General features: G+C 51.3%; 1 protein-coding gene across 3 annotated transcripts in view; it reads left to right on the top strand.

Moving 5' to 3' along the window:
* The first annotated feature begins 300 nt into the window (after positions 1–300).
* Positions 301–12,208, top strand: part of DIRAS2 (DIRAS family GTPase 2) — a 36,796-nt gene continuing 24,888 nt past the window's right edge. Inside the window, exon 1 of one of the 3 annotated variants that reach the window (XM_070065827.1) lies at positions 301–321. The gene's annotated coding sequence lies outside the window, so the exon portion shown is untranslated. Of the gene's footprint in view, positions 322–525; positions 773–967; positions 1,173–12,208 lie in introns of those variants that run through there. The other 2 variants (XM_008258005.4, XM_070065820.1) reach the window with 2 other exon arrangements.

The raw sequence follows: 12,208 nt of genomic DNA, 5'->3' as shown, positions 1-12,208 counted from the left end.
GGAGGCACCCTCCGTGTGCCTGGACCCCGCGCTGGGTCTCTCTAAGCCACACATTCCTTTGTAAGGAAGTAGAAGCGGCAGGCAAGGGAGCGTCTGGCTTTGAGGACTCTACAATAGCCGTGAGTCTGTTGGCAGTAGCCTGGACGACTTCGGTGAAAATGGTGTTACCCTTATTTTTATGGTGTGGACTGCATGGGAACCCAGACCTGGTTTTCAAATTGCTTACAGCTCCCCTGCTGGATCCAACGTGCACTCACATTATTTTTATATTCCAACGCCAACCTCAGGATGAACTGGCCGAGAAAATAAATATCCTTGATTGTAAGTTATGAAAAGCGTAATTCTTAAGTCAGATTTCAAAAGCACCTATTTCCTATGGCTGCCAAGGAGCAGCAGAGCTGGTATTAGAATAGATAAATGCGACCCCAACAGCTAGAGCAAATGCTACCCACGAAACCACGCGGATCCGCGCGGCAGACGTTTCTGAAATGTTGGCTCAGGCTCGGCGTGAATCTTACTTCCTGCTGATGCACCTGTTTCTGATCCACGCTCCTGTGCCCACAATGGTTGATCAGCGTCCGGAAAATCAACGTGGCGGTCTCCTTGAAACACCAACGGAGAACCACTCGGGGAGGAGGCGGTTCGCAGCCTCGGGCCCTATTAAATCAGAGCGTATTGATCTGTGTATTCATTGGTCGGCGGGGGGCTTCGCTGGCCCTCTACGTGAGCAGGTTTTTAATTTAGTGTCTGGGAACTCTCTCTACGAAGGGCGGTGAGTAGTGACTGCAGTTGCTGATGCGATTCGGAAACAAAAGGAGCCGGTGCCTTTCCTGCGAAAATTCTTCTAATTCGCTGCATTGTCAGAGCCTCCCCCCCCCCCCGGAGCGCGCGGTAGGTGGCACCGCAAAAGCTCTTCTCGGGCCAGCAGGCGCCATTGCGGCCGCAGCTCGCTCGGACGCCCGAGCCGGGGCAGCGCGCGGGGCGGGGACGGCGCCAGGCCCCGGGGCTGCGGCGGGCGCAGGTGCGGGGCGCTGACGGCGGCGTCACGGCGGCGGCGGGGGCAGCGCGCAGCCCAGCCCCCGGGAGGAGCCGCGTGCGCACAGCCTGCGCCGCCCTGTCCTGCGCTCGCGGAGCTCCGGAGGCGCTCGCGGCGGAGTTGTGCTCGTCCCCAGGTAACCGATCTCCCCGCGCGGGCGGCGACTTCGGGGCGCGGGTGTGCGAGCCCCGGGCAGGGGATGACCGCGCGGTGCGAGGGCGTTAGCCCGGAAATCCCAGAGTTGGCCAGGATTGGGGGGAAGCCAACTGCATCTCCGCATCCCGCTCAGGGCGGCCGAGCGTCCAGCCACCCCTGCCTAAAACATGCTTTTTTTAAAAAAATTGTGTGTTCCTCATTATTTAGGAGATGCTTTCCAAAACAGGAATTGCCTACCGTTTTTTTTTTGGGGGGGGGGGTGGAGTGTAATGGTGCAGGTGTTTCTGTTGATTTTAATAGGTTTAGGAAAAGTCATCCAAAGCTGTGGTCCCAAGTCGGGGGTGTAAAATGCGAGCGCGCTCCGGGCTGCTGCTGGGTCCTCCCAGGGTGGACTGAGCCGCCGAGCTGCGGCGGAACCCTGCCGTTCCCTGTCGCCGCCGCCCGCGTGGGTTCCTCGCCCTCTGCTCGTCGCCAGCAGCCAGCCTCCGGCTGTGGGATGTGGTTGCCCGCGGGCGACAGTCGCTGCTGCGGGCCAGGGCCGGCGGGCGTGGGCACCTGCGCGCGTCCGCGGCTCCCCGGCAGAACTCCAGTTCGTCCTCGGAGGAGTTGAAAGGGGCAGCCGGGAGATGCTTGCGTGACGCGGGCTGCATGGTGGCCGCTGTGCGGGAGCTCGGCAGCAGCCTGGCGTGCTTGCCTTCCCCGGGCACGTAGCCCACTACCTGGCCCGGGATCGCGGGTAGCAGAACCCGCCGGGCTGTGGGAGGCTCCTGCAGCATAGCGGAACTTTGCCGATGCCGGATTGGAACCGAATGCTTGCTTAAAAGAAAAATCCAAACCATCCTCATCATTTTTAAGTCAGCAGGTGTTCTGGGGAGCAGGAAAAGGCTGGATCACTTTACATTCTAGATCAGTGCATTTGAATTTGAAGGAGTGGAGTGGGCGGGAGGGAGGGAAGCAGAGGAGGTGTAACAAATTTGGGGGGGAATCACGCCATGTGTACGTGGTCGATGCTTAAAATTCGTATTGTCCCTGACTCTGTTTCTGGAAATGCAGGAGTCCCTAAGGTCTGGGGAAGACCCATATTTATTTTATAGACGTAGAAGATACAACGACAAGGAAATTTTTGCATTTATGTTCCAGGGGCTGTTTAACTTTGTAATGGGGACCATGGTCCCCAGGGAACGCCGAGAAAGAAGGGGACAAGGCGATTGTTGTGTGCCCAAGTTCCAGAGTGGCGGCTTGCTGCTGCTGGGTTCTCCTGCAGATGGCAATTGTTGTATGCACGGTTATGGTAGCAACCTCCAGAACCCTTTCTCCTCCCAGCTTCAGTAGAGTTGTTCCTAAGACTCAGCAAACAGCCAGATTTAATGCCAAGTTCTGGAAGGAACTTTCCAGCTCTGGCAACCCAGCCCTCTCAGCAAAGTCATTTCACCGGCACGGGAGCCGAGGAGACCTGGCTGTGAGTTTTACAGGGTGCTCTATACCACGTGTGACCTCTGCCCCATCAGAGAGCTGTCACTTCAGCCATAGAGGCTGTGTATCCCTTAGGAAAATTAAACCTTTTGAAAAACGACAGGGCTTCTTTTGTGAAAAGAGAGCATACCTGGGATCATAAAAATGTATTGCTCATTTTTACTTCTTGTAATGTTGGAACTGTAGTTGATATATGGGAAATTAACTTATTGATTTAGGCAAAACCATCCGTTCTGCAAGATGAATGCAGTGCGTTTTTATACCAGAGAATTTTTTTTTTTTAATAAACAGGAGCATTTAGTTGCCTGGGGGTGTGTGCCAGCTGTTCTAAGAAAAAAAAAAAAAAAGGTGGTCAATGATGACCTAGAACTTTCACTTCACATAACTGCTGTCCCCCGTTCTCACCCACAAGGTGGATTGGATCTGTCATCCAGCTATCGTCTATCGTCTGCCTCTCACCTATACCTCTATCATCTCTCCATCTGTCATCTGTCTATCATGTATCACCTATTTATTATCTGCTGACTGTATCATCTCAGTATGTCGGCTGTCACCCCCCTCTCCATCTATGAGGTATGAATAGCCACAGTGGACAGATGTCTCCTTAAGGGCAGCACCAGTTTCTGGGACGTTAACTGATTTGGGGTTGTGATTTTTCCAGGGACACAGCTGCCGCAGTCGGAAGGGGCGAGGACAATGGTCATGTTGTCAGAACTGCTGCTGTTCTTTTAAAAGACAAAGTTACTAAAACACGCATATTTATTAAGCAGGAACTTGGAAAAATAGTTAATTGATTTCAAATAATGCCTTAGCATTTATTTTATCATGCAGCTGGAAAGTCCCTCCTCCCTGGCTGGGGAAGAATTGTTTCAGGGGATTGCAACAAGCACAGGCTCTGGTTCTCCTCCTCTGCTCTCCCCACTGACAAATCCAGAAAAGAGATTCATTGTAGCGCCCTGCTTAGGAGAGTGAAGTGTCTGCCTGAAAACCAGCACAGTACTGTGCAGTAGAAATGAAATGTGTGGCCAAATGGGTGATTTGAAATATGCTGTTAGTCACAATGGGAAAGTGAAAAGAAAGAGATGAAATTAATTTAATAATGCTTTCCTTAACCCAGTATATACAAAGTGGCCACATAAAGATGTAACCAATGCAAAACACCATGAGATGCTGTGATTTGTTTTGATGCTAAGTTTCACACCCCCAGGATATCTCACTTCAGATTATGCAGGCTTCAAAAACTCAATAGTTTATGTGGCTGGTGGCTCCTGAGTTGGCCAGCACAACTGTAGATTGCTAACTAATTGACAAAGCAGTGTAGGGAACCATTGCCAATCAAACGTGGTAAAAAAATAAATATGCAGATTGCCTGAGATTGATATAAGGGGTGTGTTCTTCCCTGCTGGTAACTGGCTGTGCAACCTCGAGCCTGTTGATCCTTAATCAGTAAACCAGGAGGACTGAGTTAAGCACTTCCATAGATGCTCTGAGAATACCAGCTTGGGTCCAGTGCCCATGCAGCCTGCAGTTCGGCAGTGGAATCCCAGGCAGCAGGGTGGCCTGCCGGGCTGCTCTGTCCTCTTGCACCTGCACTGACTCTGGCTGAAGAAGAAGTCCTTTCTCAAGGATGGCTTCTGGCCAATCCTTGGTAACTGCAGTCTGCAACTCAGGCTCCAGTCCCCTTAGGGGTCATTCAGTTTTCATATTATAATTCCTTTACCAGGCAAGTAGCAGCAAGCCGGTCGGAAAACAAATGGCCACCTAGCAGGCTGTTCCTTAGTGTGTCATTGGATAGTCTTCACACAGCTTTTTGGCATTATCCTCCGACTCCACTAAGTTGGGGTGAAAGGTGCTGCTTTACAGTGGACTCTGGGATACTGAAACCCTGAAACAGAAATCAAGGATGTTAACGGAACTACAGCAGCGTCTTCCCCAGTCCCTAGGTGACCTCGGCTGTCAGTGACTGCCAGAGGGGCAGGGCCCTTTTCCAACACCCATCTGTCTTAGGAGTCGTCATAGGCTCCTAAGGAGAGCAGCATTGTGTATGAAAGGTTGTGCTGGGGTTTGGGGCCGGTGCTGTGGCGCGGCGGGTTAAAGCCCTGGTCTGAAGTGCCGGCATCCCATATGGGCACTGGTTCTAATACCAGCTGCTCCTCTTCTGATCCAACTCTCTGCTGTGGCCTGGGAAAGCAGTGGGAGATGGCCCAAGTCCTTGGGCCCCTGCACCCACGTGGGAGATTCAAAAGAAGCTCCTGGCTCCTGGCTCCTGGCTTCGGATCAGCTCGGCTCTGGCATTTGTGGCCACTTGGGGAGTGAACCAGTGGATGGAAGACCTCTCTCTCTGTCTCTGCCTCTCTCTCTAACTCTTTCAAATAAATAAAATAAATCTTAAAAAAAAAAAAGAAAGGTTGTGGTGGTGGGCAGTATTTTTCTCAAGCTAGTTAATATCTGGAAAGGATTATTTTTTGGAGGAAATAAAAGAGAATACAGGGACTTTCCATAGGACTTCCCACATTAAACACACACACACACACACACACAAATCCACAGAAATGCACATGTAGTACCCACAGACACATGCCACACACAATGTTCGCGCTCCACACACACACACACACACATGCACACATACACACACATGCACCAACACGCACAACCCACGCACAAATACCTTTTCCTCTAACTTCTCCAGATCCTCATCAGAGTCCTTGGAAGAGAAACTTTCCTTCCGTCTTCCACACATCCCAACTGATTTGTAAGGTTTGGTTTTTTATTTGCAAGAGTGACAGAGACAGAGAGACAGACACAAACACACATTTTCCCATCTGATGGTTCCTTCCTCAAATGACTGCAAAAGCCCAGGTCTGGGCCAGGCTGAAGCCAGGAGCCAGGAACTCCACCCAGGTCTCCCACAGAAGTGTCATGCACCCTTGGGCCCTCCTCTGCTGCTTCCCCGGTGTATTAACAGGGAGCTGGGTGTGAAGCGGAGCAGCCAGGAATTGAACTATCACTCCGATATGGGTTGCCGGTGTTGCAGGTGGCTGCTTAACCCACTGTGCCACCATGCAGTCCCACATTCTGATTGTTTTACTGGAGCATTGTTGTGACTTCTGAGTTTTAGGTTTTGTCTGCAGATGACACTAAAGGAGAGGAAAACATCAGAATCCAGGCCCCTGCATCCAGGGCAGAGCCGGGCGGAGTTCCCTCAGCCCTGTATCGCAGTAAAAACCCACCTCATCTACAAAAACCCAGCTCGATGCGATTTTCCTCTTTGCTTGAACTTGGCTTGACTCCCCTCCTTCCCACTCAGCTGTGCCCCCACCGCGGTGGCTCACGCCCATGAAGTCCATGGGTTGTATTTTCATTGTCTCCCGGCCTGTGAACTGCATGAGAACAAACTCCTGACTCTGAAAGCAGGATTGGCCCAGCATCTCCCTTCCTTCTCTTTCCCTTGTGCTTCTCTCTGGGGGCCCTGTTGGACTTCACCGGCTTCTGGATACAGAATGAGCGGGAGGAGGTCAGAACATATAAAACTCCCGCGTTATCCTCTTCATAAAGCCCATGTAAATGTTTGCAAGCAAAGAGGAGCTCGGAGCTGTTGGAGGATGGGGAGGGCTGGGTAACCTCGATTTTGCCAGCAGGCTGAAGCTCCCAGCATTCCTCCATAGCCAAGCATCTGTGCTTTACCTCCCAGGAGGTATTCACGGGTGACGCTCTGTGCATCTCAGCTTTGTTCTTCTACTCTCTCAGGTGTTATTTTAAATCCTGCCATATATATATATAACTGCTTCAAATGCAGAGATAAGGGGGGGGTTGTTGGAGCAAATAGAAACACAAAGAATGAACGTGTAGATATGGGAGAAAGTTTCATCTCAGAGTAGAGGAGAATCTTCCTAAGGACAAACCCAAACTGAGATACTAAATGGTAGACTTTATTAAATTGGATACCCAGAAATCTTAAATTTCTGTTCAGAAAATAATAACATCAAAGGATGGATATTTACAATGTATTTTAGGTGAGGTTCAAGTTTCTTAATCTTGCAGGGCTGGGGAACCTTTTTTCTGCTGAGGGCCATTTGGATATTTTATAACATGATTTGTGGGCCATACAAAATTATCAACTTAAAAATTAGCCTGCTGTAGATTAATTGAATTTCAGGTCCTTCTGTGGTTGCCTTGGCAGGGCCAGACCAAATGATTTCGCAGGTCATACCTGGCCTGGGGCCAGAGCTTCCCCATTCCTGACAGTGATTCTCAAATATTGTAAGCCCATCAGAAAGAGCTGACGGGCTTGCTAAGCTGTCATTGCTTGGTGCAAACCCCTGACTCAGCAGGTCTGATTGCAGGAGCACATGACCGTTCTTAGAAGGTCCAGGTGTGGGTAAGGGTGTCGGGTCGCTGAGCGCCCCGAGAAGCACGCCCTTCATATTTGGTCTATTCCATCCTTTTTAAAAAAGATTTATTTATTTATTTGAAAGGCAGAGTTATAGAGAGGAAGAAGCAGAGAGGGAGAGAGAGAAAGGTCTTTCATCTGCTGGTTCACTCCCCAGTTGGCCACAACAGCTAGAGCTGTGCCGATCTGAAGCCAGGAGCCAGGAGCTTTCTCCAGGTCTCCCACGCAGGTGCAGGGACCCAAGGACTTGGGCCATCTTCCACTGCTTTCCCAGGCCATAGCAGAGAGCTGGATAAGAAATGGAGCAGCCTAGGCCGGCGCCGCGGCTCACTAGGCTAATCCTCCGCCTTGCGGCGCCGGCATACCGGGTTCTAGTCCCGGTCGGGGCGCCGGATTCTGTCCCAGTTGCCCCTCTTCCAGGCCAGCTCTCTGCTGTGGCCAGGGAGTGCAGTGGAGGATGGCCCAAGTGCTTGGGCCCTGCACCCCATGGGAGACCAGGAGAAGTACCTGGCTCCTGCCATCGGATCAGCGTGGTGCGCCGGCTGCGGCGGCCATTGGAGGGTGAACCAATGGCAAAGGAAGACCTTCCTATCTGTCTCTCTCTCTCACTGTCCACTCTGCCTGTCAAAAAAAAAAAAAAAAAAAAGAAATGGAGCAGCCAGGACTTGAATTGGCACTCATATGGGATGCCAGCACTGCAGGATGTGGCTTTACCCGTTACGCCATGGCACTGGTCCCAGTCTGTTCCATCCTTGACAATCAATAGAAAACAAGGACAAGAACACACAGTTTTCAAAGATACAGTTACCAGTTACTTAAACATGAAAAGACGCTCAGTGTCACCAAGATGACATAAAGGCACTTCGGTCAGTAACGACACACGCCGTGTTACACTAGAAAGGATCAGAGTTTCAAACTGTGCTCTTCACTCGCTGGGGGTCAGGAGGTGGGGAAGTCGGTGGTGATTTTGGAGAGCAGCTGGTGACTTCTAGCAGATTAGACATGCATAGACTCTTTGAGCCAGTCCTTCACGCATAGAAGTGTTTTCCACAGACAGGCTCAAAAACCTAATGAGACACTTATGTGTAAGGCTGTTCATCAAGAAAGGACTGAAAGAAGTCATTGGGGAAGAGCTTAAAGAGATGGACTGTCACTCAGGGAGTCCAGGTAGCTGTTACAAAAAGCACAGTGTGGGGCCGGCGCCGCGGCTCACTAGGCTAATCCTCCACCTGCGATGCCGGCACCCCGGGTTCTAGTCTCGGTTGGGGCGCCGGTTCTGTCCTGGTTGCTCCACTTCCAGTCCAGCTCTCTGCTGTGGCCTGGGAAGGCAGTGGAGGATGGCCCAAGTCCTTGGGCCCTGCACCCCATGGGAGACCAGGAGGAAGCACCTGGCTCCTAGCTTCGGATCAGCACGGTGCACCGGCCGTAGCGGCCATTTGGGGATGAACCAACGGAAGGAAGACCTTTCTCTCTGTCTAACTCTGCCTGTCAAAAAAAAAAAAAAAAAAAAAAAAAAAGGCGCAGTGTGGCCCCATAGACACTAATATGGACCAAAATACACTAAACACCACGAACAGCATGTTCTTTTGTCTTCCCATTTCTCTGACCAAATCTCCCTCTCTCTTTGAGTCTGTACAGGTTGTTAACAACCAGGGACAGTGCTGACTGCTTGCCAATGACCATTCAGCTCATCATTCACATCTAAACATTTCACTGCCCACCCTCCCTGGTTAGCGAGATACTATTCCTGGCAATTGAGAGGAAAGCCATGTTGAGTGAGCTGCCATGTGCATTCATGTGAAATGTAATCAGTTAACATGTTAGAGAAGGGCTTCACTTTTCTACTTCTTTTGCACTTAAAAAACATTGTTGTTAGAGAGTGAGCGAGCGTACTCCCCCACTTAGTTTTTCCTTCTGTGCCTTTATTGGTGGCCAAGGCAGAAGAGAGGAGCCAGAACTCAGTGAGATCCCCCCTGTAAGGGGCAGGAACCTGGTTGTTTGAACCATCACTGCTGCCTCCCGGGAGCTGCTTGGACAGGAGGCTGGAGTCAGGTCCTGGTGTTGGGCTTTGAAGCGAGCTCTCCTGCTGTGGATTCTGGGTGTCTTTATCCCTGGGCCACATGCCCACCCAACTAACGCATTTCCACACAGGAAATGGTCCTGATTTTTACATTGGTAGTCTGTGCTGCGTTCACTCTTACAGTGACGTCCTGAGAATCTTCTTCCGGGAGATTATTCCTCCGTATCCCTTAGGACAACTCCGGATTCCAGTTCACTTCCATCATGGAAACACAAGCTGTGTTTGGGGCAGAGGGATCTTTCTGTGGTACTCGGAGACAGCCAAGGGGACTCGAACCTCTTAATTGTAGGTCTTTTACTAATTAGGAACAGCAAGTCTTGTCTTTTAGCGTCTGAAGATATACTGAACACTGTCATTTCATCTCATTCCTTCTTGTAAGTCCTGCAGAGGCCAGCAACATCAGGGTTCCAGTCCTTTGTAGACTGAACTTTTGCTGGACAGATTTTTTGAACACTTTGCCACTGGTGTTAGGGCTCTATTAAAATAATGGGACCAGGCATTTGGCTCAGTGGGTAAGCTGCTGGTTGGGCTGCCTACACCCCTTGTCAGAGTGCCCGAGTTTCAGTCCCAGGTCTGCTCCTAATGCACGCCCTAGGAGGCAGCAGGCAGCGGCTCCAGGAGTTGGGTTCCTGCCCTGCATGTGGGAGATCGGGACTGAGTTTCCCACTGCTGGCTTTGTCTTAGCCCAACCCACCCCAGCTCAGTCGCAGGTGTTGCAGGCATTTGGGGAATGAACTAGTTGATAGGAGGTCTTTCTATCTGTTTCCATCTCTCTGCCTCTCAAATAAAATAAATAAAAACTTAAAAGGTTAAAAACCCCATTCTGTGATGTAAGCATAACCTACATTTTCCGCCAAACACATGTCGGTCTGACCACTGCGGGTAGGTAGGCAGAATTCAGCTTTTGGCATGGAACTTTGATGAGACAGCTGTGTCATTTTTGTTGAGTTAGGAAACATAGGTAGTTCCCCGTTTTTGGCTAACATCAGAATTGTGTTTTTCAAACAGATACGACCCAGGCGTGAAAGCGGCTTGGCTGCGTCATAGGTTAATGTGCACAGTAGCCTTCCTTAGCATTTCGGACTTCAGAACTCCTTGTGCGATTGTTAGGAGTTTGGATTGGTCTGAGCGCCGTGCTGGATTTGCGGTTATCACTGTGCGTAGGTGTCATCAAGTGCCATTGACGATTGAGCTGCGGGGTCCTGCAGCCTGTGCCATGTTCTCCTGTGGCTTCCTGGTTTCAGTGGAGCCTAGCCCCTGTTTCTGGAAGAATTTCTTTTCTTCCTCTGCTGTGCGTGTTTGTACTCGGTGGAACTTGCTAGCTGCTCCACAATTTGCTGTCCCTTGATCCGTTTACAGTCCCAGCTACAGGAGGCTACTGATACAAGGTCAGAGGCGCTTTGAAGATAAGCTTGCCTACCACCTCTGATTATTGCAGGGAGAGCGCTTTTTCTGGCCGCTGTCTGATCAGCATTTTAGTGGTTCCTCCTCCTCTGTGTCCCAGATTCATTCTCCTTTTCATTCTGGCGCAAAGCCCACGGTTCTTCGAGTTGTGCATCACCCTGCCTTCAGTTCTGGCCTCTTCTGTCCTTTCTCATTTACCTGCTCCTCACACTCTCCACGTAACCTTAAATAATCAATGTCCTTCTTTTCATTTGCTCTTTGGCTGGGCCCACATGCAGAGTGCTTTGCGCCTGGTTAAATCCATATTCTTTCTTTGGTGACCTTTCTTCGCTCACGCATACCTGCCTGGGGTCCATGGAGCAGACACAGGTCCCGTGTTCAGTGGCCAGTGGCCTCCAGGACCCGACTGTCAGCCCCCGTCTTCTCTCATTGCATTGGCTTCTCAGCTCCTGGATTTTCTTTTTCGTTAAGCCAGGGTGTTGCTGGCCTCTTCCCAGACCACTATCCTAATCTGTGTTCACTCAGCTTCAGCACTTGCCCTGCGTTCTCCTGGGGCCCCATGGCCACACACGCACAGTGGGATCTTGTCAGGGCCAGAAACTGCCCCCACCGCTCCTTTGCAGAGGGCCCAGGGCCTCACCCTCTACACGCTGACCTCAGCCTCTTCTCTCTGAGCTGTGCGCGCTCAGCTTCTCTCCACTCCTTCCTGGGAGCTTGCGTGTCATCTTGTTAGTGTGCTGAGTGCTTAACTCCCCATGAGCATGTATACGTGTTTTTTTTTTTATTTGGAAAACCTCTTCTGTACAGCTTCAAACCGTGCCACGCAGCACAGTAAGGATCATTCCAAGCTACCATGTCTGTGTCTGCCTTTGACGCCCGCTCCTGCACCCCATGGTGCTGCCGCAGCTCCTCTTGCTAGATCCATAGCTGCTGCCGGTACTTGGCCACCGACGGGCGCCTGCAGGTCCCGTGCAAACTCACTCCTCCTCGGTGCCACGCCTCTCTTCTCTTTGAAGGTCCTTGCTTCTAGGACACGCCCTGCCGTGGAGTTGCTTCTACCCCTCTTCACTCTAGTTCATGCAAATCGACCTCATTTACCAAGCGTCGGGGTTGGGAGTCTTCTGAGACTGGGTTCAAGCCCTCCCTCTCTCACAGCTGCTGCATCCATGCACTTGGCTTTGATTGCTACCCCAGGGCAGTGCTGCGCCCAGATGCCACCCCCAGCCCTGGACACGTCATCCCCGTGTCAACCCACTGTGATTTCCTGACTGTTTGAGGGCACTTGGAAATCTGCAAGCAAGGTCCCACCTATGGCCTTCCCCTGCAAGCCAGCCCTTGTCCCACATCCTCTCCCTAAACGGATCTCATGCCATCTGTCCAGTTCTGTAGCTGCCACTTGCTGTGTTTTCCTTGATGCTCTTTCTCCCTTCCACCACCCCCACCCATCAGTCAAGGTCACATTAACTGCTTTTTTTCCTCCCTGCTGTCACTTTGGTCTGAGCTGCCTTTGGTTTTGACCTGGTTTGTCCACAGTTTGCAGAGACACCAGGGCACCCAGGGACTGCTGGCTGCTCTCCGAGCGCCCGTGTGATGTTTCCTGTGCTTCCCCCGAGCCTCATCTCCTGCTGGCTCTCCTGAGCTGAACACTGTGGCCCTAGCACCTTCC

The sequence above is a fragment of the Oryctolagus cuniculus genome, chromosome 1 (genome assembly GCF_964237555.1).
Source record: "Oryctolagus cuniculus chromosome 1, mOryCun1.1, whole genome shotgun sequence".
NCBI lineage: Eukaryota > Metazoa > Chordata > Mammalia > Lagomorpha > Leporidae > Oryctolagus > Oryctolagus cuniculus.
This window is presented reverse-complemented; position numbering and strand designations above follow the sequence as displayed.